The 7,893-nt window shown below is 42.6% G+C and overlaps 1 non-coding gene across 1 annotated transcript; it reads left to right on the forward strand.

The window, feature by feature from the left end:
* Nucleotides 1–7,579: 7,579 nt before the first annotated feature.
* TRNAI-UAU lies at nt 7,580–7,673 on the forward strand. Its single transcript has 2 exons — nt 7,580–7,617; nt 7,638–7,673. It is a non-coding gene; the product is annotated as a tRNA-Ile (tRNA).
* The last annotated feature ends 220 nt before the right edge of the window (nt 7,674–7,893 follow it).

Genomic DNA, 7,893 nt, shown 5'->3' on the forward strand with positions numbered 1-7,893 from the left:
CATTTCTACTTTATTTGTCTTTGAATTTGGTTTCACACAGCTTACTATATTGCAATTTTAAAATATTGATTTTAATTAAATTTAGCCAAAACTAAAATGGACCACAATGTACTTGAGGTTAAATTTGTAGTTTAGTCCATCATCCTGACACAAAAATGAGGCAGATAGCAGTTTTTAAATATGCATATTTAATTTTTAATTCATTTTAATGAGATTTGGTGCTGTGTAAAGGTTATAGAGATGATGATTGAAATAAATGAAGCATAGAATTGTCAGAAATGGTAGTAATAATGCATTGTATAGCAACTTCCTTCTTAATAGCTTCAATTAATATAATTCAGCAAGTATTTAATAAGTACCTACTATGTGCCATATACTAAGAACACAAAGATAAAAGCAAAGTGACCACTGCAATTGAGGAACTTGTTTTCTACTGGGGGAAACATAGAAAACTAAAGACAAAATACAGAACACTGATAATTTCTTTGGGTGGGAGAGTTTGTTAACAACTGGGAGGATCAGTATAGGCTTTCTATAGGAAATAACACTTGAGTTGGGCTTGGGGTAGCTAGGGGTTCTGTGAGGTTGAGTTGATGAAGGAATGTATTTAAGGTATGGGGGACAGCCTGTTTAATAGAAATGAGGCCAGAGATAACAGATTGAGCAAACTGCAAAGCAAACAGACCAGTTTGACAGAAGTTTGGGGTGAGTGAAGAAGATCAGCAATAAGACAGGAAAGGCAGGCTGAAGTCAGATTGTGAAGGGCTTTAAAAGCCAAATAAAGGAGTTTTTATTTTATCCTAGAGGGAAACGGGACCATTAGAGCTATTTGAGCAGAGGAATGCCATGTCTAGACTTATGCTTTAGAAATACCAGTTTCCCAGCTGTGTAGAAGATAGATTAGACAGAGCGGAGATTGGAAGCAGGGAGACCTATTAGGAGGCCATTGTGATAGTTAAGCTAGAAATAAATAGGGCCTGAATTGGGGTGGTTTGAGTGAAGTGAAGAAGACAAGATACGAAATGTGATTTGGAGATAGAACAGACAAGACTTGGCAACTGGATGTGAGGAGTGAGTGACAGTGAAAAGTTAAGGATTACTCCTAGGTAGCAAACTGGATAACTAAATGATAATGACATCCTCTACAGAAATAGAGAACATAGGAAGAGGGAAAGGTTTTTGGGGAAGGGTAATCAATTTTGTTTTAGACATCAGTCAAACTATCATCAAAAAAAATAAGGATTGAGAAAAAGCCATTAGATTTAGCAACTGAAAAGTGATGAGATTGGAAGTCAGATTGCAGTGGGTTTACAAGAAAATCAGAGGAGAGGAAATGGAGGCAGTGAATACAGATATACTCTGTTGGAGATGTTTACCAGATCTCCAGATGAAGATGTCTAACAGGCAGTTGATCAGATTGCGGCTGGTTATATAGAGATTGGAGTCTCTATTTAGAGGTGATAGATGCATGACAGCTGTGAAGAAAAGTCAGAAAGAACAAAGAAAGAAGAGAAAGGTGCTTAGGAGAGACTTCTGAGGTGGCAGTGGGACAAATATAAAGATCCTGCTTTTGCAGACTGAGAAGAAGCAGTCAGATGGGTCAGAGAACAATGAGAGTCCAGTATCCTTAAAATTATGGAAGAGAAGGTGTGTTCCCTAAGTGTGTAGGGCAAAAGTCAGGTCAACCATATTTAATGCTGCAGGGAAGTACAGAAAGATAAGTGAGGAATGAGAAAATCCATGGGATTTTGCAATTAAGAGCTCATAGGTAACTTTGGAAAGAAAAGCTTCAATTGAAAGATGAGGTCGGAAGTCAGATTACAAAGAGTAGAAAAGTAACCAAAAGACTGGAAAATGGAAGAAATCAATTTAGACAGATTTTCTAATAGTTTAGCTATGAAAGGGAGGAGAAATACAGGACAGTAGATTGAAGGGATGATAGGATCAAGTATAGTAACATACCTCTAGGAGTTTTTTCCCAACTCAGTATTCATTGCTTATAAGAGGGGTTACCAGGGTGCAACCTCTATCCTAGGTTCTAAAGTACTTTGTGGGTCTAAACTCCTAAACTACAGTTCATGGTCTCCTACTGGTGGGCTTACTTTTAATAATTATTAGACACAAGTCGCTCAAAGCAAAGACGCTTACTAAGATGGCATAATAAAAACAGTAGGCACAAAAAAGCATTCCCCCTTTAAATATGGGACATCTCCCACAAATACAATATCAGTGAGAAACATGAGCACATAGAAGTCACCAGTAGTGAGAGACACACTTAGGGAACCTATGGTGGCCAAAGCAACTCTTGCCATTGGTACTGCAGAGTCCTAATGAACTTTATCTTTTTGTGATGGCTCTTCTCTGCACCTTGACTCTCAGCTACCAGGGATAAAATTATGACTTTAATTCATAATTGGATCTGTCTGTCTGTCTGTCTCCTCCTTCCAAGGGTAACACTCCTTCAAACTATTTCCACTGATTTTCTCTGTTTCCTGCAAGGTGCAGTATCTCCTCCTGGGAGAGTAACTCCATTGTAAGGCAGCATAATTGATGAGGAGAGGGGGAGGAGAAAGAAATTCTCTCCTTCTCACCTCTGACACTGTGCTTTACTTAAGGCCTAAGGAGAAACACTTACATTTTTAAAATAATATTTTTCCCAATTACATGTAAAGACAATTTTTAATAATCATTTTTTTCAATTGAGTTCCAAATTTTCTCCCTCTCCCTTCTCTGAGACAGTAAGAAATTTGATATAGTTTATACATGTGCAATCATGCAAAACATGTGTTCATGTTAGTTACGTTGTGAAGGAAAACATAGAAAAAAAGGAAAAAAAACACACACACACAAAGTGAAAAATAATATGCTTTGTTCTGTATTCAGACTCCATCAGTTCCTTTTCTGGATGTGGTTGGCATTTTTCATCGTGAGTCCATAAAGGGAAACACAAATACATCTGAAGATTTGGGTTTGTCATCCATAGACAATTCTCTTCTCTGCTGCCAGGGGTCCACACCTTGAAGCTGCTTCCTGTCTAGACTGTCCCTCTCTAGGGAGTGTCTTTTTTTTTTTTTTAAGAGGTCAGGAGAGGTGTGGCTTATCCTTTGCCAGCCAATAGCTAAATATTTCTAACTCCATAAAAGAGAATTCCTTTTTATTTTATAAATGGCTGAAAACCCTTCTTTAGACATTCTTTAGGTCATGAGTGCATTGTTGTCCTGTTGCCTGTCTCTTCATGTAATTTCATCAAATGGGTTAGGGAAGGGGGTGGGGATGGGGAAATAAATTGTGATGGCCAAAGCCCCATCTGCTGCTCAAATATCAGCCAATTCTGCTACTTCCCATTTCCCCTTCTTCCCTGGTATCACTGTGGATCTATTACTCTCTTGTTTGGTAAGAGAGTACCAAACTTGGTTTGACTTTAGTATGGAGAGTGGGGAGTGTAGGGACCAAGGTTGGAATCAGAGCTGCTCAAAGTTCCTGGCAGATTAGAGTGGGACCAGCCTGGGTGTCACCCATGCATTTCCAGCCTGGGAGAGACAGGGAGACCCAGTCTTAAAAAAAATTAATTCTCAGACTTTTTTGCCCCTCCCTCACACTCAAGGAAGGAAGGAAGTGAATCTACCATTTAAAAATATTTAATTCATGTATCTCTCTAGTACCCAGCAGTGCTTTGCCCATAATAAATATCAGTTCAATTAACTTGGATTAACACACAAGAAAACACTGGAGAGAGAGGTCAGGTTCTAAAAAAACACAATGTCCTTTGAGGCTTTAGGAAAACGAACAATTTGTGAAAGGCACAGTCTTTAGCAGCTATTGTTACCAAAAGTACTTGTTTGGCAACATTTTCAACTTTCACACTTCAACTTTGACCCTCAAAAGGAATGATAGCTCCCATTTAGAGACTATAGTTTACAACACCCTTCCTCACAACACTCCTGTAAGAGAGAGAAGGCAAGCATGATTATGATCAAACAGAGTCACAGAAAGTTAAAATACCTTGTCCAAGACAGATCTGGCACATATTGTTAGAGCTCAGATCCCAAGCCAGGTTTCTGACTTCAAACCCCGTGCTCTTCTGACTACTTCACACATGTTTTGGTAGCCTAGTTTATTATGACATTGTTCCTAGACAATTAACTCATACATTTGAAATGTAAAAGGTGTTTACTTTCTTGTAATAAAATAGTTCTACAAGCAAGATAACTCAGATTGGGTCTATGTACCCATGAATTGCTAGACAGATAGATGAGATGCCTTAGGTCCAACCAAGCTACTCCTACTTTCACATCATGCTGCACCCTACAAGACAAGTGGGTCTTCCTTGAGTGTGACCTTTGATATTTGACAGAGACAAAATCAGCTTAAAGCTGTTCATTCTCTCTACTTCTTTAGTCCCTCTCCCCCTACCATCCTCCAGGCCAGCCCTAACCCATGGAGAAAGCAACAGATGGCGATCTATTTTCCATAAAATTTGCACAGGAGCATAAGGCTTGAATTAGTGGCATACCTGGAAATACAGAAAAATCTGTTACTTTCATCATTTGTACTTGGCACTGATACTAACAAACTTTTTAACCTTGGATGCCAACAGTGGATTTTTCTAAAGAAAAACTTTTTAATAATTGATATGATGAAAAACCTAACAATTAGATATACCCCAAAGTAGAATGGAATCCTTAGAGAGGTATTGGGTTCCCCCATCACCGGAAGTCTTCAAGAAAAGGGTTCTTGGCATCTTTGGTCAGATGTGGTTTGAATTAAATGACCTCTGAGGTCTCTTTTCTCTCTGAGATTTCATAATACTGTGAGGGCTGAGGATAGGAGTAGGAGTAGGGAGAGGAAGGGCACATAATTAAGAGATTCCTAGTTTTTCTAGCATTTTATGGTTTACAAAGAGATTCTCTCTCAACCCTGTGAGGTTGGTAACACAAGTATTTTACAGATGAGAAAACTGAGGCTCAGAACAGTTAAAATGACTTATTTACAATCACACAGCTAATAAATGTCTGTACCTGGAACCAAATAAAGCTCAAGGTGGTCAGATTTCAAGTCCAGAGCTCCCAGAGGCTATCTCTCAAAAAAGGTTTGTGCTGAAAAGGAACTTGAGCCTTGATAAAGTCTGTTCAATGAAATTACTTGGAATCTCTAGGGAACAAAGGAACAAGTATTTATTAAGCTGCCTATTATATGCAGTTAGGTTGCACAGTGGATACCGTTCTGAGCTTGGAGTCAAGAAAACTCCTTCGGAGTTCAAATTTGGCCTCAGCCACTTACTAGCTGTGTGACCCTGGCGCCTAACCCTGTTTGCCTCAGTTTCCTCATCTGTAAAACGAACTGGAGAAGGAAATGGCAAACCACTCTAGTATCTTTGCCAAGAAAGCTCCAAAAGGTGTCAGGAAGAGCCTACATGACCGAAAAACGATTAAACGACAACAAAGCTATGTGCCAGGCAGTATGCCAGATGCTTTACAAATATCTCATTTGAATATCTAGCATGTCAGGGAGGAATGGACAATCACACACTGTCCCTCTACGAGCAGCAAAAGTCAAATCCCCTCCCCCCTTCTAACAACCCAGTTCAGGCTGACCTTGCCTACTCAGACACCGGGTAGGTGGGGAGCATCTTTCTCAAGAGGATCGAAATGATATTGAATTCTCTGTCCAATGTACAAAACCTATAGTCAAACTTATCTGCTAAATAAACATAATTTGCAAATAAAACAAGACCACCTTGATTCCAAGTATATATGAGAGGACTGCCCTGTAATGAGACTATCTCCCAGAGACGCAGGTTAGACTGAAAGAGCTCTTTTGATTCCTCGGAGCTTCCCCAAGCAACCTGATGCATGTTATTGTTAGCTATTGCAACTCGTGTATATATCTATGTATGTCTACCTATCTACCTATCATCCATCTATCTAATACACACACACACACACACACACACACAAACACACATACTCCGGGGACCTGATCCTGACTCTCTGTCTATCTCTGTCTCTGTCTCTCTCAGCTTCTCCCACAAGCCAGCGTCAAGGGGAAGGACACCTTCAAACTGTCAGGTCACATAGACAGAATACTCAGAAAAACAACGGGGACAGGTCTTTCGATGACCACCTGTAATTAAAGACGGTTTCTAACGTTTTAAGCTGCAATCCTGTTCTCTGAAAGTTAGATCAAGCTTCTCCCTCCCATCTGGACCTCCACCTGGTGTGACCAGGGTAGTGGTTGGTTCTCCAAGAAAGCCTGGGCAGAAGAGGGAGGGGGAGTGGTCCAGCTCCTTCCCTCCCTCCTTCTCTTCCTCCTCCCCTTCTCCATCTTCCCTCCCTCTAGCTCTCCGCCTCTCCTGCTTCTCTTGCCACCACCGCCCTCTGATTGCTAGCTGCATCCCTCCAGATTGTACCGAAGGGGACGTGCTGGAGAGCTCAGTGAGCGGCGCGAGGGCCACTGACGGACCGAGAGGGAGGAGAGCCAGAGCTAGCCGTGGGAGCTCCGGAGTCACTGCGCACAGCTGGTAAGTATTTGGGTTGAATAGAGGGTACAAATTACAAGTGCCCCCAGGGCAGAAATGCCCTCCGAGACAGGACTGGAGGAGATTGGCGAAGTGAAGGTGTGGTAAAGAAAACTTTCCCATTTTTCTGTTCTGGCAGTTTGAAACTTGCTTCTGAGGAGAAATCACATCAAATCCCGTGCCTTTTTTTTTTTTTGGTCTCCCCCATCCCCTTCCCTCTCACCGTAATTGACGCCCCTGCCTCCCCACGGAGTTCCTGGGGCCTAGGTCTCGGAGCGGTCCTGGCCCCAGCGTGGGGGTCTCAGGTGTGTCCTTCTCCCCCTGGGCTCCGCACGCTCCGCGGCGCTTGGACAACCGGGAGCCAAGACCCAGACAGGCGCGTCCTGGGGTTCTGGGTGCCTGACTCCGTCGGAGAGCAGGGGACAGCAGCGTCTCGGGGCTAGAGATGGAGCAGGTAATGAGCGGGCACCCGAGCTGGCGGAGCTTGTCCGGGACATCTCCCGCAACAATGCCGCACCCGGCAGGCGAGCCGAAGGAGCTGGTGCCAGGCTGCCGCAGCTGGTATCCCCACCAATAACCCTGGTGGTTACCCCGGCTGGTGCAAAGGGACAGTGCCCGTGGGATTGGGGGTGGGGTGGTGAGGACCCCAACTTCGGGTAGAGCCCCATCAAACCCCTGCCATGTAGCCGCGGGACCCTCTGCTCTTTTAACCCGGCTACAGAGTGGAGAATCGAAGCAGTGTTTTTGAGAAATTAAACCTTTGTGGGGGGAGGGAGAAGAACAAAAAAAAACACGTCACCTTTACATCAAAGATTTGAACGACGGTGGCAGAAATGGTTTTGAATCCAAACTCCTTTGTGAAATTACGACCAAGGGGGTTACCTCTCCTTAAGGTTTTCCCCTCCCTATATTGTGTTGAAATAAGAGCTGGTATTTACATAGCATTTTAAAATTCACAAAGTACTTTTTTTCTAGTCATACTGTTAAAAAACAAACAAATTATTAGCCCTATTGTTGAACTGGCTAAACCGAGATTTAGAGAGTTCCGGAAGTCTTGCCAAAGCTCCAGTGGCGCAATCGGTTAGCGCGCGGTACTTATAAGACCGTGCGGGCGGAGCTGATGTCGAGGTTGTGAGTTCGAGCCTCACCTGGAGCACGGCTTTTTGACTAGGTACTGTGGTCCTAAGAGAGGTTTAGGGAAACATTCTTCTTCTCTCTGTTCTGTCCTTTGCTGCTGGGCAACTAAGCTAACAACTGCTACCTGGCTGTTCCAACTTAGTGCTGAACGTTGGCTCTTTCTATTACCTTCACTCTACAATGCAGTAACCTCTTTTCATTTCCTTTGCTTTCCTGGTAGGAGTAATATAATGTTGAAT

This window comes from Vombatus ursinus, unplaced genomic scaffold (assembly GCF_900497805.2).
Source record: "Vombatus ursinus unplaced genomic scaffold, bare-nosed wombat genome assembly UNPS02006779.1, whole genome shotgun sequence".
NCBI classification, from domain to species: Eukaryota; Metazoa; Chordata; class Mammalia; order Diprotodontia; family Vombatidae; genus Vombatus; species Vombatus ursinus.